Source organism: Schistocerca americana, chromosome 4 (assembly GCF_021461395.2).
Source record: "Schistocerca americana isolate TAMUIC-IGC-003095 chromosome 4, iqSchAmer2.1, whole genome shotgun sequence".
In the NCBI taxonomy this organism is placed as follows: Eukaryota; Metazoa; Arthropoda; class Insecta; order Orthoptera; family Acrididae; genus Schistocerca; species Schistocerca americana.
Genome location: NC_060122.1, coordinates 465,206,275 through 465,219,024, shown reverse-complemented (window position 1 = coordinate 465,219,024; position 12,750 = coordinate 465,206,275). Strand labels below are relative to the sequence as shown.

The following is a 12,750-nucleotide window of genomic DNA, read 5'->3' as shown; positions in this document are numbered from 1 at the left end:
ATGTCTCGCGCTGTTTCCATATTTTTCTCCAACCCCTGTTCATTGACTGCAGAATCTCAATAGCTTTAATATCTTGGAGCCACACATTCTGCACTACACCGTGATAAACATTTTTGACTAACTGTTAGTCCCTGCGTCGTTGAAATCGTCATTTTTTACACATTCAGCACCCGGAAAACCTCAGGACCTCTTCTCACTGTCCTTCAACTGTCCGTTCCTCTTATTTTATACAGCTGTTAACCTCTCTGGGCGTAGTACTCATTCAACAGAAAATAGCAAAATGGCCGACTACATGCCAGAGGCCAATTCGGGCGCCTCCCGCGGACAGAAAAATAGGACCCAAGCCTGCCAGACCGTTAAGTATCTGCCAGAACATAGGACCCAAGATTTCCGCGTTCAGGGAAGGAACCAAGTATTCCCGTTCAAAGCAGATGAAACCACAAACTACTAGTCGAAGCTGCAAAACATTTTTCTGTCTTAAGAAATAAGGAAGAACGACTCTCATTATCCTGCTTGTCGGGATAAAAGGAAAATGAGCTTCTTATGCTTAAATATACACACATCAAAACAAAAAATTGCATCTCCCCAGTTCCCAGAACTCCAGAAGATAGACGTTGACTGTGGATATTGTGTCACAGACACAGTTCCTTTGATTGTTCAGAGATGTCACTAAATCCGCCCATAGATGTAAACGACCATGCATGAGCAACGCCCCTTAGACGGAGGGGGTCCGACAGCCTATCAGTTCGTCATTCCACCGGGAAGGAGGTACACGGCTCGTGTTGTCTGTAGTTCAACCATGCCTAGACGGTCAATACCGCGGTTCTATCGGGTCCGCTTTGTTACTTTGTGCCAGGAAGGTCTCTCAATAAGGGAAGCGTCCAGGCGTCTCGGAGTGAACCAAAGCGATGTTGTTTGGACATTGAAGAGATACAGAGCGACAGGAACTGTCGATGACATGCCTCGCTGAGGCCGCCCAAGGGCTACTACTGCAATGGATGACCGCTACCTACGGATTATGGCCCGGAGGAACCCTGACAGCAACGCCACCATATTGAATAATGCTTTTCGTGCAGCCACAGGACGTCTTGTTACGACTTAAACTGTGCGCAGTAGGCTGCATGACGCACAACTTCACTCCCGACGTCCATGGCGAGGTCCATCTTTGCAACCACGATACCATACAGCGCTGTACAGATGGACCCAGCAACATTCCGAAAGGACCGCTCAGGATTGGCATCACCTTCTCTTGATCGATGAGTGTCGCACATGCCTTCAGCCAGACAATCGTCGGAGACGTGTTTGGAGGCAAACCGGTCAGACTGAACACCTTAGCCACACTGTCCAACAAGTGCACCAAGGTGGAGATTCCCTGCTGTTTTGGGGTGGCATTATGTGGGGGCCGACGTACGCTGCTGGTGGTCACGGAAGGCGCCGTAATGGCTGTACGATACGTGAATGCCATCCTACAACCGATAGAGCAACCATATCTGCAGCATATGGGCGAGGCATTCGTCTTCACGGACGACAATTCGCGCCCCGTCATGAGCATATTGTGAATGGCTTCCTTCGGGATAACGACGTCGCTCGATTATAGTGGTCAGCATGTTCTCCAGACATGAACCCTATCGAAAATGCCTGTTTATGGACAGGGCTGTTTATGGACGACGTGACCCACCTACCACTCTAAGGGATCTACGCCGAATCGTCGTTGAGGAGTGGGACAATCTGGACCAACAGTGCGTTGATGAATTTGTGGATAGTATGCCACGACGAATACAGGGATGCATCAATGCAAGATGACTTGCTACTGGGTATTAGAGTTACCGGTGTGTACAGCAATCTGGACCACCACCTCTGAAGGTCTCGCTGTATTATGGTACAACATGCAATGAGTGGTTTTCATGAGCAATAAAAAGGGCGGAAATGATGTTTATATTGATCTCTATACCAATTTTCTGTACAGCTTCCGGAACTCTCGGAACCTAGGAGACGCAATACTTTTTTTATGTGTGTAAATTAGTTGTTTTGTAACAATGGTGCACCACGATGAGGCACATTGTCTCACACTCGAAACGTATTTACAAATTAATTTTTTTGTTTTTTATTTACATGTTCACTGGCGTGGTAGCCTCCAATGTATGCCCACCATTACGATCGGCAATATTTTTCATTTTAGTTTATGCTTTTACATTTTGCTTCATAGAAAAATAATTTCAAAAATTTCATTCCCGAATAATCGGGAGGCATGGGTCCCGCTACAATCTACATGCTAATCCTGCCTGCTTACGTGAGGCTTGAGTTCTGCTCCAAATAGACGGATTGTGTGTCCCTAATCTGCCCCAGTTATCCAAACTGGAAAAGGGGACCTGCAGTTTAACGTGGAATCCGAACCACGTGACGTTCTTGGCGACTCTGCGCATGGTTGAGAAGTGACGGCTAGATTAGATCCACACCGAAAATTTCACTAGTCCAACCGGGATTCGACTACAGATGTACACATTACGCTTTTAATCTGCCCATGCTTGCCTGTTAACCCGGCAAGTAAGCTTCCGCACATTATCAGCAGAATGAACAGGTTGTTTTACTGCCATCCAAACCAAGCTACACCCAACCTAGGCAGGCTAAGGAGTCTTGCTTGCCTGTCCGTCTTCCCGCGATGCTGTGCTGCGTAGCAATTTATTCTGTACACGTTCATTGCAGTCTTATGAGTACGTTCGGAAGTTGATGAAAAATCTTTTTTTTACTTGAGTATCACAAGACGAATCGCAATGAAATACTGAGTATTGTTCATCTATTTGGGATCCCTATCGGGTAGTACTGATAGAGGAGATAGACAAGATCCAACAAAGAGCGGTGCGTTTCGCCACGGGACCGTTTAGTTGGCGAGAGAGCGTTACGGAGATGCTAAAAGACTCCTCTGGCAGACGTTACAGGAGAGGCGTTTTGCATCGTGGAGAGATTTACTACTGAAGTGTCGGGACGGCACTTTTCAGGAGGATTCGGTCAACATACTACTACCCCCCACGTACATCTCGCGTATTGACCACGAGGAGAAGATTCGAGAAATTAAACCCAATACAGAGGCTTACCGACAATCATTCTTCCCACGCAATATTCGCGAGTGGAACAGGGTTGCAGAGATCAGATTGTGGCATCGAAAGTACGTTCCGCAACACATCATTAGGTGGCTTGCGGAGTATGATGTAGATGTAGATGAAATATATATTCTTTTTGGGTCATTGTAGACCAGAAAATGATGGATCTTATATTCCCTTCCTTGCCTTTTCGGCGTATTTCGGTCTTATTTATGTATTAAGATATGAACGGCCTTCTCTGCAACTTCACCTTCTTTCGACAAGTAAAGGCAATTCTCGATTTGGACCATCATCAGGTCACCTCTAATACTTGTCTTCTGTAGCAAGCGGAACCATCTCTGAAAGTCGAGATCGTCTGCACCTGAGATCCTGAAGATGTCTGTTATACTGCAGCGGCAACTAAAGTAAGGTTCTGTTAGTCTAGTGTGTTCCAGCCAAATATAACACCAGTTTTGCCAATTTTAATTATTTTTTCCAGGATGTGTATCTCGGATTCGCTGAATTCATTCTAAGTGGGCAAAATAGTTTGTTATAAATTCCCCAAATGCATTTTAGCAGAGACGAAGTTCGTTATCCATATTAAATTAATCTAAAAAGTACATATGGGAAAGAAGTAGTTTTTTTTTCATACAAACTTTTCTTCGCAATACCTTGGATACTAACAGAATGTGGTTTTTAATATCCCCTGAGACATGTCTTTCTTCATGTCTCAGTCAATGATTGCCCTAACTTTACAGAGCCTATATACTGTTAATTGGCGTCAAGTACTTGTCAGCCTTTAAGTCTTTGCCTTCTTTCAAAATATTTATGGAGTGACTAAACTCCTCGTCAAATTTGCAAACATTTTTAACACGCTTGAGGTTCCAGAATGAGTGTGCAGTAACGTTTCATACAAATTCCATAGATTTATTTGAAGCTGCCTCATAAACACACGAAAACTTTTTCCCTGCTGGAATTGCGCTCCGTTTCATGACTCGTGTATATTCCCCTATTTTTAATTTCTCCTCCGTCTTCTTTCAGTTTGATTTGTTCATCTTGCTGCTGCCATCGTTGTGATAAATGAGCTGCAGTGAAGCTACATACGCAGACCTATACCTGGATAGTCTCACTGGATTGGTAGCACAACTATTTGCCAGACGATACGGTCGCAGATTCGAATCCTGCCTCGGGCATGGATGTGTGTGATGTCCTTAAGTTAGTTAGGTTTAAGTAGTTCTAAGTCTAGGGGACTGATGACCTCAGATTTTAAGTCCCTTAGTGCCTTGGGCCATTTGAACCATTGTGACAACTGAAGAGAATCGTTCAACGTGATAGAAGTGCAACCCTTTCGCAGATTGCTGTAGATTTCAATGCTTGGTTATCGACAAGTGTCAGCGTGCGAATCATTCAACGAATCATCATCGTCATGGGCTTTCGGAGTCGAAGACCCTCTCGTGTACACTTGATGACTGTACGACACAAAGCTTTACGTCTCGCCTGGGCCCGTCAACACCGACAGTGAACTGTTGATAACTGGAAACCTGTTCCCTGGTCGGACGAGTCTCGTTTCAAATAATATCGAGCGGATGGACGTATATGGAGACAACCTCATGAACCCATGACCCTGTATGTCAGCAGGGGACTGTTTAAGCTGGTGGACGTTCTGTAATGGTGTGGGGCGTGTGCAGTTGGAGTGATATAGGACCCCTGATACGCCTAGATACGATTCTGACAGGTGACACGTACGTAAGCATCCTGTCTGATTACCTGCATCCATTCATGTCCATTGTGCACTCCGACGGACATGGGCAGTTCCAGCAGGACAATGCGACACCCCACACGTCCAGTATTGCTACAGAGTGTCTCCAGGAACACTGTTCTGAGTGTAAACACTTCTGCTGACCACCAAACCCCTCCAAACATGAACATTATTGAGCATATCTGTGATGCCTTGCAACGTGCTGTTCAGAGGAGATCTCCAACCGCTCATGGTCTTACGATTTGTGGGCAGCCCTGCAGAATTCATGGTGTCAATTCCCTCCAGCACTATTTCAGACATTAGTCGAGTCTATGCCACATCGTGTTGCGGCCCTTCTGAGTGCTCGCGGGGGCCCTACACGATATTAGGCAGGTGTACCAGTTTCTTTGGCTCTTCAGTGGACTTTTACGTGTATTAGGTAAAACAGATAAAATTAAAAGAAAAGAAAGATAACTATGTATAAATAAACACGCAAGAAAATTCTGTCACTGTGCAACTGGCTGTGTATGCGCTTATCGTTTAAAGAGCTACGGTGCACGTTTCGCGTCAGCCGCCCGCCTCAAGAACACTCCCGTTGAGCCTCGCCAGCAGCACGGCCCTGCTCTGTGGCAAATGCGTTCCTAGTATGGAAGTAAGAAGCAGGGAGCCTGTTTGGCTGCCGGAGCATTGTCGCACGTGCGGCCCGCTACGTGCCGCTGGGCAGCGCCTCGCGTGCCGGCAGATAGGGCGGGACCTTGGCTGCTGTTTACAGGCCACGCTAGCGGCCGTGCCGTTGATCCGCGCCGTTATATTTGGAGCCTGGCGCCGTATTAATAGCCCCGGAAGCCAGATAAAGGCACTGTTGTTGCACCCGAGTGCAGGCGACCGGTCGCTGGACTCGGGAGCAACGCGCACCTCGCCCCGCCCTGCTAACTGCTCGTCTCTTTTTTACCCGACTTCTGGAAGCTTCCCTCTGCCACTCCTCGCCTCATCTGGGCTGAGTAACTATGCAGTGTGAGTGGGCGCTGATAACCGAATACCAGGGGAAACTTTCGACGTATAGAGGATTGCCCTGTAAGCCCACGGTGAGAAAGAGGAACGGAGTTTCAATCCAGCAGTGACTTACGCGCAAAATGCCGTGGCCGCTAGATGCGCGGTCAGCTGGGGAAGCGTGGGGAGAGCGGCAGAGGCGGTGGTGGTAGTGGGGGAGGGGGGGAGGCGCTGGTGGGGGGGGGGGGGGGTCGCTCAGAGCGCTGTAGGGGAAATGCTTACCCCTGCAGGGGAAGTGCCGTACTAAACTGAAACCTACGCTCACATTTATTGTAAACATTAAGTGGGTTCCTCTACGCCCACACTTGCATGGTGACCATTCAGAAAGATCTGCTGCCATCTCTGCCTTCGTTAGTATCTAAAAAGAATTCCGCCGAAAATGTAGCGATTTATTTTCGCCTGGCTTGTTAACCATTTGTAACTTTCAGAGAAGCGTCCTGAGTGGCGAATTTTGAGTAAGACTTACACATTTCTCTGATTTCCAAGGAAAGATTTGCTTCTTTTGCCAAAACACTGCGGAGTTTACACTGCCTCACCTCGCTAACATGTCATGCAGACACAACTGCTAGAGAATTATGAAACACTTATTAAGTGAGGAACTGAGGAAAAGTAAATTCAGCAGCTTATGAAAAAGCACATCCTTAGTACAAAATATATCTCTGACGTCTTCACTTATGTTGTTCCAAAACCCATAGCATTTCTCGTCTCACCAGCTATCTATGGCCCTTAAAAATTACATTCTTTCACAGAAAAAGTCTGTAGTAATTGGAAAAACACGACAGATAATGAGCAACTAAAGGCATGTGTTCCTAGGTACGCGGAACCAGTTCATGCTGCGCCAGAATACCCGTACACAGGTTTGTCCAAATCTTTGAAGTCAAAACTACAGATGGGAAAGTATCCAATTGATTATTTTGAAATATTAAACCAGTTATGGGAAATGAGTATTTGAACCATTGCAATGTCTTCAATGCGAAACGCAAAAACCAAACTCCAATGAAACGCGACAGGGCCGTTACTGCTTACAATATATATACATGAACAAGTGGATAAAGTCAGACGCTCCATAAGACTGATCGCAGCCTCCTTTAAATTTGTTTCTTGAGGCCCTGTATGAGGAATCTTGTTTATGAGAGGGATACCTGGTTTCATGTGTTACGGTTACAACAAAAATGATTCACCAATGCAGCTTTGGCCGTTGCACACAACTAATTCCAAGAAATAAGCTATTCTTCATAATTACCTCCGTAAAAAATATTTATCTTCGTGTGTAAGTTAAAATTTGAGGCTTGGGTTGGGTTGTTTGGGGGAGGAGATCAGACAGCGAGGTCATCGGTCTCATCGGATTAGGGAAGGACAGGGAAGGAAGTCGGCAGTGTCCTTTCAAAGGGGCCATCCCTGCATTGTCCTGGAGCGATTTAGGGAAATCACGGAAAACTTAAATCAGGATGGCCGGATGCGGGATTGAACCGTCCTCCTCCCAAATGCGAGTCCAGTGTGCTAAACACTGCGCTACCTCGCTCGGTTTAAAATTTGATTTAACTGTTTTATTTACATATTCATAACTGACATATTCATAACTGACTGGTACTGAATACGGCAGAACCTTGCATGTTAAACAGCATACTAAGGCATCTTATGTATTGAAACATTATGCGCCGTACCATTTGTCATTTTTAAACTTCTCAAGATGCATAGAGTTAGGAAAGCCAAACAGTTACGAATACAAGAAAGTGATCGCTGCTGCTACCGAAATTTCTAGGACATTATGTCACTCATAACCTTCTTTTTTTGACAGTACGTTGATTTTTCCAAAAAATAGTTAAAGATGCGACTCTATTTCGTCTTCACTGTTACGTGACAACCAACCATTACTGGAAAAATTTTACTATGTAAAATATAACCTACCAAGACCACTTAATAACCTGAAAAAGTGTATAAGACTAATTGTAAGACGCCCTGAATAAATCAGCTTACCTTGTGCCTGAATTATGCGTTCTAGAATAGGACAGTTAATGGGACAACAGCGTGAAATGAACAAGTGACGTCGTGTCCCGTGAGAGATGTATAAATGAGAGACGTATAAATAGGCATTGTTAACAATTCATTCACCTAGACACTTGAGTGCGTAGCGGATATTTTCCAAACGCAAAATTTTAGTTTTCTGCGTCCATATATTAACGGCGGTCCAGAGGGTGCCTATTTAAAGGCTGTGCCGCGTATCATGAATCGTATAGTGACTGACCGCAACTGCGTTCTCACGATCGTCATTTATTAGTGATCAGCTGCGTCCATTGTAAGTAACCGATATTTCCAGAATACACGTTTCAGTAAGAAGCCTGCGACTACGAGCAGAGATGACAGCGTGTTGTCCTGTGAGTCGATCTGTAACTTAACACTTAAATGGAAATGCTCCATCGTCGTCCGGCCATACCATTTGTGGGTAGCAGCCTGCAACTTTTGAAGATCCTATAGGCGACTTCCTACATAGCTTATTCGACTAGCGGTCCCAGGAAAAATGTGTACTCCAGATATTGATTTCGCCACACCCAAGGAAAGATTTTCAAAATTACTCGTTTCTCTACTGTAGAAATGGACACACCCACGGACTTCGTGGCGCATTACAGCCGTGTGCTGGGCGCAAAGCGAACTATAAATTTGTGAACTGCAGAAATCGCCCTATTGTCTCGACCACTCAAGACTGCTGACAACTGAAGCTTTGAATCCCGACTTGAGTCTGTCCAGAGGGCTCATCTGGTGGTCATTAGGTTCTCCCTGCGTAATGCGATGCGGTGACGTTGATTGTGGTGGCAATTATTCCGGATCTGGACCAACAAGTGCTGTCCTGTTTCGTTACCACTGCTGTCAGATAGCATCCCTATAAACTGTTCATCAATGGTCCACTCACTTGATGGCGTAGGAGGTGGAGAATTTCATGGGAAGATGGCCGCATGGCAGAGGGCAGTTTGGATAGTGAAAAGAATGTTTTGCAGTCATTTAAGCAAGTTACTTGCGCATGTGCCACAACAAGAATGAGGAGCAAAAGGCTTAGCTTGATCCCCAACTCTGCAACCAAAATAAAACTGGTATGCCTCCTTAGCTACAGGACTAAGATTATGTCTCTGACTTTTCACTGTGTATTCTTCACATACGTAACGAAGCGTATTGGGGTTATTTGCACATTGTCTAGCCATTTCATACAGAAGTTTCTGACAGAATATACTCGTATACCACAAACTTCAGATAAGCACGACACACAATACACTATTATCTACCACTACAGTATAACGCCGATGTCCTCCTTCGAAATAGCCTGAAAACTCGCCGTGCAGAATTATGACTTCCGTTTATAATAGCTAACACTAGATGGACAAACACAGAGATCAAATTAAACAAAGAGAAGAAAATTTCCCTGTTGCATGTGAACTAAACATACTTCAATTAAATTAAAGGGCTTTTCCCTACCTGAGATAAATTTGATATCCAGAAGAAACTGTACGTGATGGAGAAAAACTAAAACCAGATCTGAATTCAGCATACAAAAATTAATCATGATGACCTATTTTCATGCACAGAGCAAAATGTGTGTTGTACACTGTAATTGCTTATTGATCTAGTAAATTCATAAACTAATGCTGAACTACTTATTCACACCTGACCACTAAATATACTACAAACACATTCGTACGCCTAATATCAGGACTATGAAGACGTCCCTACTTCTCGATTACATTCTTTGTGCTTTCCTTTTTGCTGTCTGAGAAACTGCGTCAGCTTCCCTTCATAATCAAGTTAGAAGCTAAGCTCAGGAAGATGTAAGGCAGTTAACAAAATTCTTTTAGTCTGTTCTCTCAACTGCTACTCACAAACATGGCATCATTAACGGTCTGATTTCTTATAAAGTCATTATCAGATTAACCGTTTGAAATAAAAACAAGAAAGGAGAACAGTAAAATACTAAAACTAAATTACACACTCAAACCAATTTCTAAACTGTACCTGTACTTTAATACGTTACATAGTAACTCGCCGAAAGATTGCGTGCAGCACAACGGTAAGAGTACAAGTGAAGAAACCAATAAAACTTGCAAATCTTCAGATATGAGATTAAATTCGCAATATTATATTCAGTGTAAGATATGCTCCAAAAAAGTAAAAGCTAGTACAAGACTACGTGACTACTAGTAGAGGTAAACTAGACACGTTAGAGGTTCAACAAAAGGGGAGGGGGAGGGGGGGTGAGAGTAGGATAAGAGCAGTTGACTTCAGAACATGTAAGCAAGAGAGAAAAAAATCGTAAGTAGATTTCACGTCAATTTTATAAAGAAAGACTTTTTAATTTATGAATAACAAAATGTAGAAAGGAAGATGCTTTTCAAACAAACGCGAATCGCGTCTGCTAAAGAGACTATTAAATTTAAGTATACTTAAGATGAAGAAAAAAGATAAATAACAGCTGCTGCGAAAGATAGCCATGCAGACAAATATATCTCTGTAATGTAAGCATGCTAGTACACTCTACTATATGTTCTCCAAGGAAGGATTCATTCGCGGCTTTATTTCGGATTGTTGCAGTTTGTACAAACGTAATGTGGTAATTAAATTCTTTTGCTTTAAGATGAGCCTATTTTTTCATACGTAAGTTACAGTAATAAAGTTTTTTCTGTACAAATCCACTTTAGATAGAAGGAGTTTCCTTAACCATGTGTCACTATTTACCACCTTAGCAGTTACAGTGCGCTGGTTGCTTGAATAAGCGAAGTTGAGGAAAACTGAGCACATTTTTGATATACCTTTATTCGCCAGCCTATTTGCACGGGAGTATCGGCAAACTTTATCCATGATAATTGAGGGAATGTTGGGGAACCTTTGGAGTACCCGTTGCAAAAGAAAGAGGTCATTAAGTACTGTGTTATTTCTTCGCTAATGGAAAACTCGTACTTCCAATAGAGTGTTGTTCTCCTTTTCTTCTGTCTTCCTAATTTGTTACTTTCTCTCTCTCTCTCTCTCTCTCTCTCTCTCTCTGTGTGTGTGTGTGTGTCTGTGTGTGTGTGTGTGTGTGTGTGTGTGTCTGTGTGTGTGTGTTTTTGTGTGTGTGTGGGTGTTTTTGTGTGTGTGTGGTTCACTTAATTCTGTTATTTTTCCCCACGACAAAGCAACTGCTTAACATACAGCGACAGAACTAAAGTGCAAATTCTTGTATCTGTTTTCATCAATAGAAGAAAAAGAATTTCGGCCACATGGAAAACACTGTGCTGCATCAGTGTACCACCTGAATACGAAAATGTGTGAGCTCTGAATACAAATGTGAAACAACGATTTACAAGACACACAATACTCTTAAAAGACTGCTGCCGTTTTAAAAATGCGATAGATATGAACTAAATAATGATGAACATGCTATAGCAATAAATACCGATCACTAAATCTCGACTTCAGCCTTAATGATAAAATACAATTCCGCTATTCACCCTTGCTGAAGCAGCAGCAGCCAGTTAATATTTTTTCCTTCATCGTCAGATAATATGCTTGTTGTAAATAGTATATTCCTCACAAAGCATTGACCTTCCTTCCTTCTGCCCCTCTCCCTTTTGCCCATGCATCAATTTTTCAATGTAATTTGTTCACATAACGCAGTAGTGTATACCAGTATTCACTTGATGTATTGTTTTACCCTCATATTCTTATGCTTTAAGTCTCTGAAAGTAATGTAAGGGTTACTTGTAAATACCTTCTCTGCGTCTATTTCAATATGCTTAATAACAATTTATCATTTTGTTTATAGTTGAGAGAACTTAACCAACAACTGTGTAACTTGTTTATTACAACATATTTAAGTTAGTCACCCAATGGGTTCCGGGATTTATACTCATATGTTTACACTCTAAAACATTCAGTACATCATTACAGACTATTCCTTGTTTTGTGCCATGTAAAACTTAGCATTACATTTTGTCTTTTTCGTATAGATATATAGTCATAAAATGTTCACATACCTTTAGAAACAATAATCTTTGTACATATAGAAACTTTAATTATTTGTGTTTTCCCGTTACCTTATTTATTTTGTCCTTAATTTAACACATTGAAACGCTTTCCAACCACGTTTTCCTCACCATCAGCTGTTGATGCATACAAATGTTATTTCAAGCTAAAAATTAACCCAGAACTGTCTTGATCACTTGTTCTGCTACTGGAGTGACTGCTGGGGTATTTGGAGTGAGGGGGGTAGGCAGTAAGTGGCCAAAAATCGATGTCCGTTGATGTCTTCTGCTGGTGTTGAGCTTCGCCTCGTTGTGTTACGGATATCAGAGCGATTTTGAAGTCCCAGACAGAATCTCTGATGTTGTATGGAATGTCTGTTTAGCCTGATGGCCTAGCAAGCCGGTTCACAATGTAATATTAAATAAATATTGTGGAACATTAATGCTGTGTATTTCAGCTTTTAATAGCAATAATAGTAATTTGTTTATATTAGTATTTAGCACATGACTTTAGTATAACGTCCAAGAAAGTGGATACAGAGAAATAAAGCTTTTGGAAAGCTTTCTTCCCAAAAATTTGAGAAGTACCTGTCTAGTGCAGTTGATTTAAGAACTAAAATAGCAAAACAACTTCTCGCAACTTTCATAATTTTATAATTTACAAAATAACAACTCGAGGTGTGGTCTCACCATGATCATTATTTTATCAGGCATTATGATTGTTAACGCACGTCTGCAGATTATGACTCTGAAAGCACGTATATCAGGCGCATGCTGTTCTTCGAGTCGTTTCTGCCTATGTTCGGTTATTGTGTTTTTGTCTAATTGGAGGGTCTTTCCCTTTTTTTTCCTTCACTCAGCTTCCTAAGCGTTCCAAATTCTACCAGTGAACTCACGAGTA

The 12,750-nt window shown here is 42.8% G+C and overlaps 1 protein-coding gene across 3 annotated transcripts in view; it reads left to right on the top strand.

Annotated features, from left to right (window-relative positions):
- The window catches only part of LOC124612990 (E3 ubiquitin protein ligase RIN2-like), a 229,453-nt gene that overhangs the window by 133,132 nt on the left and 83,571 nt on the right, over positions 1 to 12,750 (top strand). The window lies entirely within an intron of this gene.